Source organism: Cupressus sempervirens, chromosome 11 (assembly GCF_028749045.1).
Source record: "Cupressus sempervirens isolate cs-2001-9-10 chromosome 11, ASM2874904v1, whole genome shotgun sequence".
NCBI classification, from domain to species: domain Eukaryota; kingdom Viridiplantae; phylum Streptophyta; class Pinopsida; order Cupressales; family Cupressaceae; genus Cupressus; species Cupressus sempervirens.
In genome coordinates, this window is record NC_143128.1 from 103,192,693 (window position 1) to 103,205,132 (window position 12,440).

Below are 12,440 nucleotides of genomic sequence, written 5' to 3' on the forward strand. Positions count from 1 at the left end.
AAGAAAAGCACTCTTCACATCCATCTGATGTACTTCCCAACAATTAGCTGCAGAAATGGCAAGAACAATTCAAATGGAATTCATTTGGGAAACTGGTGCAAAAGTCTCATAGTAGTCAATCCCAAGAACCTGGGAGAATCCTTTGGTGACCAAGTGAGCCTTGTGTTTGTCAATTGACCCATCTGCTACAAATTTTGTCTGATAGATCCACTTACATCGAACAAGTTTTCTTCCTTTAGGAAGAGGGACAAGATCCCAAGTGTGGTTTCTCATCAAGGAACTATACTCTTCCTGCATAGCTGTATCCCACTCAGGAATACTAGAAGCCTCATGAAAGGACTATGGATCTGAGGTAGTAGCAATGAAGACATGTGGAGCATCTTGGAATTGTGAATGAGTTCACCGGGTGTCTGATGGATCCCCAACCCAATCACCTACAAACTGCAAGGTTTTTCTAGCCCAAAGTGGACAGGAAGATGGAGAATCTAGAGGGGAATTATTAACCTTTGAATGATGACTAGGAGAGGAAGGAGGTGAGTTCTTTGAATCACTTTCTGCATTAGGAGTAGAGGTAGAAGACTATTCATGTGAATCTGACTCATTAGAAGATCTGTCATGTATTCCAAGTGACTCTAATGTCAAGGTAGAAGGATTTGGAGAAGTGATAGAAAGCGAGCTTGAAGATCCCTCCTCAAACTGAACACTCGTCTCAATGAATAACTCATGTGTAGTAGGGTGGAGCAATCAATAACCCTTCACAACATCAAGATAACCTACAAATATGCAAGGTCTACTTTGCGGATCCAAGCCTTACATTTCTCTGTAGGAATGTGGGCCCATGTAAGGGAGCCAAAAACTCAAAAGTGCTTAACTGATGGTTTTTGACCACTCAAAGCTTCAAAAGGACTAACTCCCTTCAAGGCTTGGTGAGGAACACAATTTTGGATATAACAAGCATAGTTAATGGCTTCTGCCCAATACTGTGGTGCAAGAGATCTATAGTGAGTCATACAGTTTGCCATTCCCTTCAAGGATCTATTCTTCTATTCTGCAACCCCATTTTTTTGAGAATTGTATGGAATTGAATGCTATAAATTATTCCCCTCTGAAGTGAAAAATCTTTCAAACTAATGGTTGACATACTCACCACCATTGTTTGTGTGCAAAACCTTGACGGCTTTCCCAAATTGCTTTTCTACAAAATTTTTGAAGTCTTGAAAATGATCAAATACCTCTAACTTCTATTTGAGAAAGTACAACCATGTATATCGAGAAAGGTCATCAATGAATGTGAGGACATATCAGGCCCTACTGAAAGAAGGATGTTGAAATGGACTAGCCAAATCACTGTGAACTAACTCTAGTATCTGTGAAGCTCTCCATGCCTTACTTTTGTCAAACTTTTCCTTAGGATGCTTGCCAATAATGCAACCTCAGAAAACACCTCTTGAGAATTGAACCGAAGGCAACCCTGTGACCATGCTCTGCTGGTTGAGCTGATGCAAATAGAAGAAGTTAAGATGGCCAAACCGCTCATGCCATAATTTACTCACATCATTAGAGTGAGTGAGCAAAAAAAATGAAGGAGGATCAGGAACAAAGTGAGAAAATAGATAGATTCGTGATTGATGATCTGCTCTCCCAATTGCAACTACAGAATCACTATGCAACTCATGTATCTCCATTGAATCAAGAGTGAACTCAACTTGCTTGCCTAAACCTATGTGAGTGATCTGGTATATTGATAGGAAGTTAGTTGATAATGAGGGTACATGAAGAACATCATGGAATGTGCCATCCCCCACATCAATAGACCCTCTCCCACACACCTCAATAGGAGTGTCATCACCCATCAAAATAGAAGACATAATACGCGGCTCCAAGGATGCAAGTTCTTCCTTAGATGAAGCCATGTGCTGTGAAGCACCCGAATCAAGAACCCAAGTGGATGGTGAGGAAGCAACTGGAACAAGAGCCTTGCCCTTTCCTTTCCCCTTGTTGTTTTATTTTTCCTTTTTAGACTCTTTATTAGAACTTTGTTTGAGAGACTTAGGAACACTAATATTATTCTTCTCAAGAATGTATGTCAAGTGATCAATTTGTTTCTTTAAACATTTATGTTCGTCATGACCGAGTCTTTTACAATAGGAAAATTTTAACCTTTTCTTTCTTAGGATTATCACCCTTAGAGGATGAGGTATCAATAGTTGCTTTTGAATAAATTGGTATTTGATCCTTCTTTTCCTCACTATTATTTTGTTTCTCATCCTTACTATTGTTGTTACTACTTTGTTATTTTTGTTCTTTTGTGCCTTGGTTGGCAGCTAAGGCATGTGATTTAGAGGACTTAAGAGTGCCCATCTAGATTAGCTTGTCCTATTCTCAAGTGAGATTGGCAACAAAATCATCTAGAGATGGCATGGTGAATTGAGTACCAAATGCACCCTTAGTAGCATAGAAGGTAGAGACAAACACAAAATATTCTGAACTTAGCTTAGAGAGAATACTAAGAATCAGTTGTTCATCTTTCTTTTCAATTCCACATTGTTTTAACTACAGCCTTAGTGATTTCAATTTGGTGAAGAAATCTTGGATTGTGTTGAAATTGCCTGGACTTAAACTAATTAATTCATTTTCCAACATATGATCCCTCATTGAATCTTGTGTGCCAAATAGTGTTTCTAGCTTTGTCCATATTTCATTTAGTGTATCCAAAGACTCAATGTGAAATAGAAAGTTAGGAGAAAGAGACAAACACAATGTTCCATATGCCTCATCACATTTGTTAAACCACTTAGGCTTATCTTCATCTTTATCAGGTTCAGTTTCAAGTCCCATAGTTATCCTATTTAATCTAGCTTTCCTTAAGTGAATTGTCATGTGTGATTTCTACTCAAAGTAATTGTATGGAGTTAGGATGGGCATATTTGTTTGATCCATGATGAATAAATGTAGAGAAGAAATGCTAAAAAGAAGAGAACATAGCCACAACAACGCCCCCCCAACCCCCCCACCCTTTTACTCAATCAAATAACCCCCTCTCAAAAAAATAATGATTTGGTAGTTTATTTTAGTGCGTTTACCAATACCACTAGAAAGAAATAATTAGTGGTCTTGATTTCAATGCATTACAAACCCTCATGAGGAGCATATGCTAAAAGTGAGGGTACAGCTATAGCTTTTCGTGCTCGATCTTGCAAAATATATAAATTGCATGCAAAATCTAAAAGATACCCAAATGATTTTTTAGGGCTGTGAACAAAACCTAGAAAGTGTTTCTCTTGCTGATGTATAGAAGATGTAGCTATAGTGTAAATCCGATGCCTTTAACAACAAAAAATGATCCCAACAACCAAAAAATGACCCCAGCAACCAAAAGACATCATGAAAAGATTGAATCAACTACCTAAGTCAATAAATGACATGCTGGAACTTGCAATATTGATTGAAAACACCAAATATGCAAGTTGGTTGTTAGATTTGAGATTGAAACCCAAGTTTTGCAACTTGTATGATGATCTCTGATCTTAGTGAAATGAAAGCCAAATATGACTTTCTCAAGCCTGTTGGATGCATTGGACCAACTAGAAATGCTACAATCACTTAGCGATTAAAAATGTTTTTGTCAAACTTTTCTAATTCTCAAGATCATCCGAAGATGTGAGAGAAGAGCATACTAGGATTTTCAAAAATTTACAATAGATTTATTAGCCCCCCCCTAAATCTCTCTAACAAGGAAACTAAAATCTAATCTTGCACATAGAAAAGCTCTGATACCATGTTAGAATCTGAAAAGATTAATAACCCAAAAAACTAGTGCAAAGAATAAATATCTAAACTATGAATGCAAATGATACAAAATCAAAATAGCAACATAGAGTTAGTCTCCAAGAGAGACATGCAAATGCTAGAAGCAAACTAACATTAAGAGGATGCAAAAAGAGATGCAAATACAAGCTAGGTAGCATGCTTATATAGGCTAGGAAGAGAGAGGAGGTGGCAACACCAAGCAATGAGGAGCAACCATCTATCAGACTAAAGATAGCAAAGTATCTTCCCAAGATAGCTAATGGATGCTCACATGTAGGAAGGTGACACCTCACAACCATTCACCTAATAAGACATGCTTTATTAACCTAAGCAAGATTATTAAAAGTGTAGGAAAAACCTAGCAAAATAGGAAAAATAAAAAACTACACTAACAATTTAAACTTATAATAAAAAAAGCACTCTATTAAGAGATTTACAAAAACCTATTAAGACTACTCTATTAGGATATTTTCTCTATATTATCTATTAAAATGATTCAACACCATGATCCTTTGGTTAGCACACTTTTTCTTAATGTTAGATCTTCTCTTTATTGATAAGACCTTGATCCTTCTGATGAAATATGTCTCCTCTATCCTATCTCTATTTTTCTGTGTTCTCTCTAACTGATTTTACAATTCAAAATACTTTCATAACCCCCATAGCCACGATGAATGCTCTCTGCACTTATAATTCATCTCCTTATTCAAACACAAACTCTTATAGGTTTTCCTTCTTAAATAAATATAGGTGGAATGGGTTAGTTAAGAAAATGACTATGGTTGATCCATAATGCAGTTGAATTCATCCCTTAATTTGATTGGTTGTGTGTACCACATAAAGATTCACAATATACCTCCATACGTATCCCTTAGAATCATAAAATATGATTATTTTATCTCAAAAATGGTTTACATAGAAGTTTGTGTCTTTCCAAAAAACTATGTCAAAATCTGTTCGCTAGACATTCAAAGACTCTGATGCTTAGTATACACTATGCTCATTATGCTATAACTCGAATTTTGAACAAATTGATAGACATTGTTTACTCATCACCTAAATCACTCGACATGTATAGTCTTTTCAACACTTGAGTGACTCGATACTAACTATCTGCTCAACACATACTAGTGTTCAACACTAGCTAGGTATATTGCTTGACATGTATTGTCTGGAAATTTATGTGTGACATACTTTGATCACTCAGCTCACACTGATTGCTTGGCTTGCTTTGATCACTCGGCTTGCACTATAATATTGCTAGAGAATGACTAAGTGTTTTGTCACAACCTTGTCAAAACCAATATGAGATTAATAGTCTCCCCCTTTGACATAAGTGGAAAAAAACTTTTTCATGGCATATACATTCTTATTTATGCATAAGTTAGAAAATATATACTACATTACTTGACTCATATATAAAATTTAAAAACTTGAAAATTATGCAAAATGGATGACTAATCTGTCATACCTTATTACTCCATTACTCCCCCTGAGTAAATACTTCATTTTTATTTCTAAATCTGCTTTTGATACTCTTGTTGAGTAAATATCTGCCTTGACAAACATTTTCCTTCAAAATGTCATAATCCTCTTTTTTGACACTTCATTTGGATTATACATTTAAAGTGTTTTTATCCAAAAATGGCTTATGTAACTCCATGATTATCTTCAATGTTGCATCCCAATTGTTGCATGCAACCTCTAGGGATTGAAATTGAATATCTATCTGTTGGAATATTCAAATATGGAAAGAGTACTTATGAGAGGGGGGGGGGGGGTGTGAATCATAAGTATCATACTTTAGCCAATAAAACTTTTAACTGAAAGTAAATTGCATGCATGTAAGTATATCAAATAATCATGAAATCAGACACATGCATCAATAACACTTAACACTGGAATTTGGGAACCCAGAAACCCTCCAGGAATAAGAAGGTAAAATTGGGGTGGGGATGATACCCACAAAAATTACTGCAGCAATATTGTTCAACCACTTCTGATGGTTTGCCCTATTAAAGGCCTGCCCTATTAAAGGCTTTACATTGTGTCAATAGTGACCTGGTTAGAGGCTTTTAAACATTTAACATGAAGTGTTACCCTGTTAAAGGATTTTATCACCTAGTTAAAGGATTTATTGAAATAGTTATTAAGCTAACCTATCACCATAGGATTTTTATTCTAATACAATTGCTAGAAAGTATTAGGTACAATAAACCTGACTGATTACAATCCTTGATTGCTGATTGTAGGCACTTGTTCTTCTTTCTCTGATCTGGATCCTTTTGTGATCTAATAATCCTCACTTCTGAAAATAGACTTCCTTGCAAACCCTTGTATATCTTCTCATACCTCTTATCTCTTTTTTCTTATGAACTTATGTCTTCTTATATAGAAGTCTAATTTTCCTTTACCACTCAATTCTCCCTCTTCAATTTTAGGGTTTCAAAATTAATTAGGTAGGATACAATGTATCTACCCCATATCTTGTTTTCTTCTTGAAACTTTGCCAGTTGTATCTTAAAAATGTTCTATATGGTGTTCTGTGCCACCAACTCATCAGTCTTAGCTTCCTTTTAATTCATAGATTTTTAGATAACAACCTTGTCAGCTTAGATCTGGCGAATCTTCGATTTCCTAAATAATTTAGCAACTCAGCATTATTGAGTTACTGGTGCTTGGAACCTCTGTGTTACTTGGCACTATACCAACTCAGCACTTGAACTTGCTCAACACTTGATTCTACTCAGCACTTGATTCTACTCGGCACTTGAACTTACTCGGCACTTGATTCTACTCGGCACTTGATTCTACTCGGTATCCAATGTGGAATATGATTAAGTGTGTTGGCACTCAAGTGTCAAAAACATTATGATGTTAACAATCTCCCCCTTTGACATGAGTGAAAAAAACACTTAACTGACCTTATAAGTGCATTTACTAATCTAATTGGTATGTACATATTGAAAACTTTGATCAAAATTTATGTCTTACAATCTTACAATATATACCTCAAAAATTTTGTAACTCCCCCTGAGTTGATTGTGCCTTATCTGTATATTATTTGTATATCAATGCTCCTCCTTTGTATCTGTTCTCCCCTTATTAATCCGTATCTCCTCCTTTACAATCTATATCTCCCCCTTTTTGACACTTATGTCAAAGAGTGTTTAAGGGTTAAGACCATATTTGGCCAAGAATGTGCTATTTACCTCCATAATCATTCTGAGAGCTGCATCCCAATTATTCAAAGAAATTTCTAGTGACTTATGTTGGATGGCAGTCTTGACAGCAAGATGAACAAGTCCATCTAATGTAGAAAGATTTGGATCTTTCTTGAGTACATTTTTAGCATATACTTGCTCTTTATGGATTATCTCTAAATGTGGGGTAATGGAGGACTGGAGTTGTATTACTTTGGCCTTGATATTGGCCTCATCTACTGTTAATACAAATATTTCTTTGTTTGTGTGAAGCGATTGAGCAAAATGCTTCACACTTTGAGCTGGATCACTTGGTAGTTGCACGCTTGCAATGTTTAAGTTTCTTTCCAAGCTCAGTATTTTTTGGCTTGTTTCTTGTGTGAAATATGAAAAATCACACAACTTTTTGTATAGTGAGAATATATTCTGAAGCACCTTCTTCACCTTATCAAAAATCTTTGCCAATTCTACTTGTGAAAGTGCGATTTGTCTTGATATTTTCTCGTTCACTTTCCCTTGAAATTTCTTTTCTGACCATTCCATAAGTTTTGCACTAGTTTCTAGGTCTTCATTTGTCACCTGGTGAACAATATCTATTAGTTGCTCTATGATATGCTTCGACTCATCTGGTGATTGCAAACTGACGGCATCCATAAAGATGTCCTTGATCTCATAAAGTGTTTGCTTATTTTTATACTCTTTCCTGAGTATTTCCTATCTTTTCCTTCTATTTAGTGCATCCTGCACTTCATTGATTTGATCAATGGTTATTGATTTTGAGTCATAACTTGGTATGACTATCTCTTCATCTAATTTAGGGTCTCCATAATGAAGTACCCTTGCAATTCTGGTAGTGCTAGATGATGGTACTGAAATTTGTAATGGCTTGTGTGAAGGAGTCCCCAAGGTAGGCAAATTTATTAGTGTTTGTATTGCCTCCTATTCTTTAGGGGTTTTTACTATTTCCTCCTCTTTCTGTTTACCATGATCAATTATTTTTATCTATGGAAGTGCACCTTGTATTTGTGTTGTAGGATCAGATGTAATGGTCTGTCCTATTTGTTCTTTTCCTTGTTCTACAGCTGCACTTTGCTTTTGTCTTGCAACATCAATTATACTAGTTGGTATTTCAAATTGACCACTAGTAGTTGTGATAGAAGGTGGTTCTTGTGTATTCACCTTATCTTTAACTCTACTTTCTACTAGTTTTTGTAACTCATCTATACTGACCAATACTAGTTCTGTACATAATATTGCTTGTTGTGTTGACTGGTCAAGAATTTTTTTTAGATCTTTTGCAGTTAATGGATTGACATTCTGACTAGAAGTATCAAGAACATCAGTAATTGTTATAGTATCTGTAGGTGGAATGGATTCTTGTGGAGGGTTAGGGGGTGGCAATTGTGTGTCTTGCACACTTTGATCTAGTTGCTCCTCTTGTTCAGCTGTTGCCATTGTATCTTGTTTTTGTGTCTTTTCCTCCTTTCCATCTATCTTTTCTTCTTCTCTCTTCTCTTCTTCTCTTCTCTTTTCTTCTTCTTCTTTCCTCTTTTTCCTCTCTTCTATTGGTATGGCTGCTTCTTCCTTGTATTCTTCCTCAAGAAAATCTTCAATCTTTTTATACAAATTCTTCCACGATTTTATTGTTCTTTGAACAATCTCTTCCATTCTATTTTGAAGTATAAAGAATGCCCTGTATTTGGGTGTGAACCTGTTATTATGCCTTTTGACTACTTTGCTAATTTGTTCTCTAGTAAAATCTGGCAATACACTGGCTAGGGTTGATTCCCTCATCTCCTTCTCCATTTTAAAGCAAAAATGCCATCTGTCTTCTATAATTTTTGACAGCTCCTTTGGCAATTGACCATCTAGTTCAAGTGGGGTGTACTTGAACTGTGCCATCATTCCATACACTGTTTCTTCTATCTTATTTTGTTCTTCTTTATTAAATTTACTAAAATCAATTTTATTTAAATTATTCAAGTCACCACTTGCAATCCTTTTACATAGGGTATCAACTCATGAATTGCTTACCTCTTCTGGTTGTTCCTCGTCATCAGTGTCAGGTTGAGCCACATACTTTCTTCTTTTCCTCAGCTCTTCCTGAGATTCCTTGACTTGTTTTTTCTTGGCAACTTCCTCTTTAGCCTTTTGAGTAGAGGCTCTTGTTGATGCTCATGTTGTTGGCTTTTGAGGTGATGGAGTGGCAACTTTCTTCGTTCTAGGCTTGGCTGAAGTCTGTTCTATTGCCTTTCTCTTCTTTGGCTCAGCTTCAGTTGGTGCTTCCTTGGATTCTTCTTCCTCTGCACCTTTCTCCTTGTCTTCTCCAAGACCTTGGGTTAGTTCTATTGGCCCTTGTTCCTGCTCATCTTCATCCTCACTGTCATCTTCTTCTTCTTCTGCCTCAGCCTCAATTTCTTTGCCAAACTTCTTCTTGATCTTCTTGACTAATTTATCTTTCTTCTTCAATGTAGAAGCAGTTTTTAATTCCATGTTTATTTTTTATCTTACCACATCATAAGTGCCAAAATGTGGTGCATTTTTATCTGCTTCCTTTGCCAATAATGTAATTATTGTTGCTGATGCCTCGTCAATATTGATTTCATATCCAAATGGCCTTAGCCATCTTACCCTTGGAATTACTGCTTGGATGTAAGTAAAATCTATGTCAACTAAGAAACATATGTCATTTGTATGCTTTTCTACTAATGAAGCTGGTATCCTTGACCTTTGCTTCATGGATTTCTTGAAATCCTCAAAATAACCTATCATTTGGGCATCAAAATTTTCACCCATTTGTTCAATGTATCCATTAATTTTTTCAACAATTGTTTTATTTGGATTCCATTTTACTTTCCCTATAGAAGGAAATTCTTTCATCAGATAGAAGAACATACACATCAAAACTGATCCAAATTTGCATTGATCTCCCTTGCTTTTCCTTATGGCTCCTAGATTTTCATTAATCTGTTGAAACATGAGCTCTGCCAAATCATAAGTGTGATCTCTTTTTATTATCTTGTATGCAACATCAACTGCTATACAACGTACACTGTTCAACTTGCTTGATTGATAGAATTTGTGTGAAATAATTCTCACAGCAAAATCTAGTAGGGGATTTGTGACTTTGTCGATAGTCATTCCTCTATTGTTCCATTTGGCACCTGTATTTTTCTCTATTATTTCCCTTTTGTCACTTCGTAGGGTCTTTGGCCGATCTAGGGTTGGAATACCAATAACCCTATGAACAGTTTTTTAGGTAAATTTTACTGGCCCTGACTCTAACCAAAAAGCTCCGTCATGTATTTGGCTCAAAATTATCCGCACCCATTCTGTTTTAAAAATAGTCAAAAATGCTAGAGTTTTGGTCAATCCTTTTCTTTCTACTATTGAAAACTCATTTTTCAGTACTTTGTTTTCACACAGTTTATCATATGCATTATGAATTTCTAAGTCTCCTATGGCACCAATTTTGCAATTGTAACATTTCCTCACATCTTGAACCATTACAACTTTTGGGGGAATGTGGGAGAGAGCTTCGGCTAGGTCATTTTTGTAGGCAACTTCGGGAATAGGGCAGAAATTAGGTTGCTTCACTTCATTTGAAACTAACTGGACTTCAAATGACTCTTTTTCTTGGGTTTTCTTTGAACTTGACGCCATTATTGCAAACTAGGGTTTATACAACAAATGGGTATAAAACTGCGTAGCTCGGCACAAACAAAAATACCTTTAGATCGATGAAAAACATGTTGAATGAGTTTGCAATCTGCTTGAAATACTGGATTCTTGCTATGAAGTCGCTTAGCTCTCTTTCTTCTCCTTTGCTTCTTGATCACGATGCAAAAAACTGATTGAAATCGCGATAATATACCCTAATTTTATCGCATTGAATGCTCAACTGCCAACTCAGCTTCTAAAGAAATTTTGACCTAACTCGGCATCCATTATTTCCATTTTACTCGGCTTCTATTGGAGTTATCCAACTTGGCATCAATTTTCAGCTCAGTCGCTGTTGGGAGCTCGGCATCCGAAGGTAGTTCGGCATCAATATTTAGTTTTATCTTAACATCTTGTTTCATGTGGATTTATACTTTGCTTAACTTCCTTTTCTTGGGACTGATGTATGATATAGCTTTGTATATCAGTCCTGTGTACTTCTTGTGCTTAGTTTGATGAAGTATGATCACTTAACCCATTGGGTGAGGTGATCCCTCCACTTGATGTGTTGCACCCTTCCTTCTTTTTCCAAGTCTTATTCATTTGCCCTCTTATCTTTTCAACATCAATTATTTTTTTCCCTTTGCAATCTTCAGTCTTGGGTGCCTTTGATCTTGTTGGGCAATTCTTGCTGACATGACCAGTTTTTAAGCAACTGAAACATGTGGTTTGATTCAACCATCTTTTGTAGTTTCCTTTGAAATGTGTTCTTATACAGTTTTGTGGTATATGTCCATATTCTTGACAATAGTGACAACTGTACCTGGTGTTGTAATCCCAATGATAATGACTTTCATTTCTTTCTATTTTTGCTGGTTGATTTAATGTCCACATAGGTTTTGATCTGCATTCAAATGCCCTATGTCCATACTTTTTGCAATTATAACAATGTCCATCAAATCTTTGAGTCCTTTTGACATTGGTTCTGCAATTTTGTGTCATATGTCCTTGCATGTTACACTTGTGACATAAACTTTTGGATATGTTTGATTGATTAAATCTTCTACTCCTGCACACATTAGCTGTATGTCCCTTCTTATTACAGAAATGACAAGTGGGTTTTGAATTCTTACCTTTATCACTTCTTTGTTTAGCACTCTTTGATGATTCTCCAACTTCAGTGCAGTTGTATCCTAGTCCTGATGTATCATGGGTAGATTTTGGTGATTTCAGCAACTGTTCAAAATACTTGATTGCTTCACTTGATTTGTTGAGATTCTCTGCTACCTCTTTTTCTCTGTTCAATTCATTCTGCATTTTTTCATTTTGCATCTTCAAGGTAGAGATCTCAATATCCTTTACATTGAGTTCATGATGAAGATTCATCATTTGGGCAAGTGTATCCATCTACATGTTTGAGATCCTTGTTAGTTCAGTACATTTTTCTTCGAGTCTGTTTGCAAGATTCTTTTTGTCATTTTCCATCATGACCTTATCATCAACTGCTCTTTTCTTTTGTTCAGTAATTTCACATATCATTATAGCCTATGATTCATGTTCCATCTTGAGAGTTCTTATCTCTTTTGCTTGAATTTTATTTTTCTCCATCAGTTCTTCTATTGCCGCGTCAAACTCTTTAGTGTCTCCATTGGAAAATATGTTGGTGGTATCAATCTCCTTGTAGTGTATATCATTTTCAGCTATGGCTAGATCCTTCCTCTTTTTTAATGAGTTTCTCAACTTGTTTCTAAATTCCTCCAAGCTATG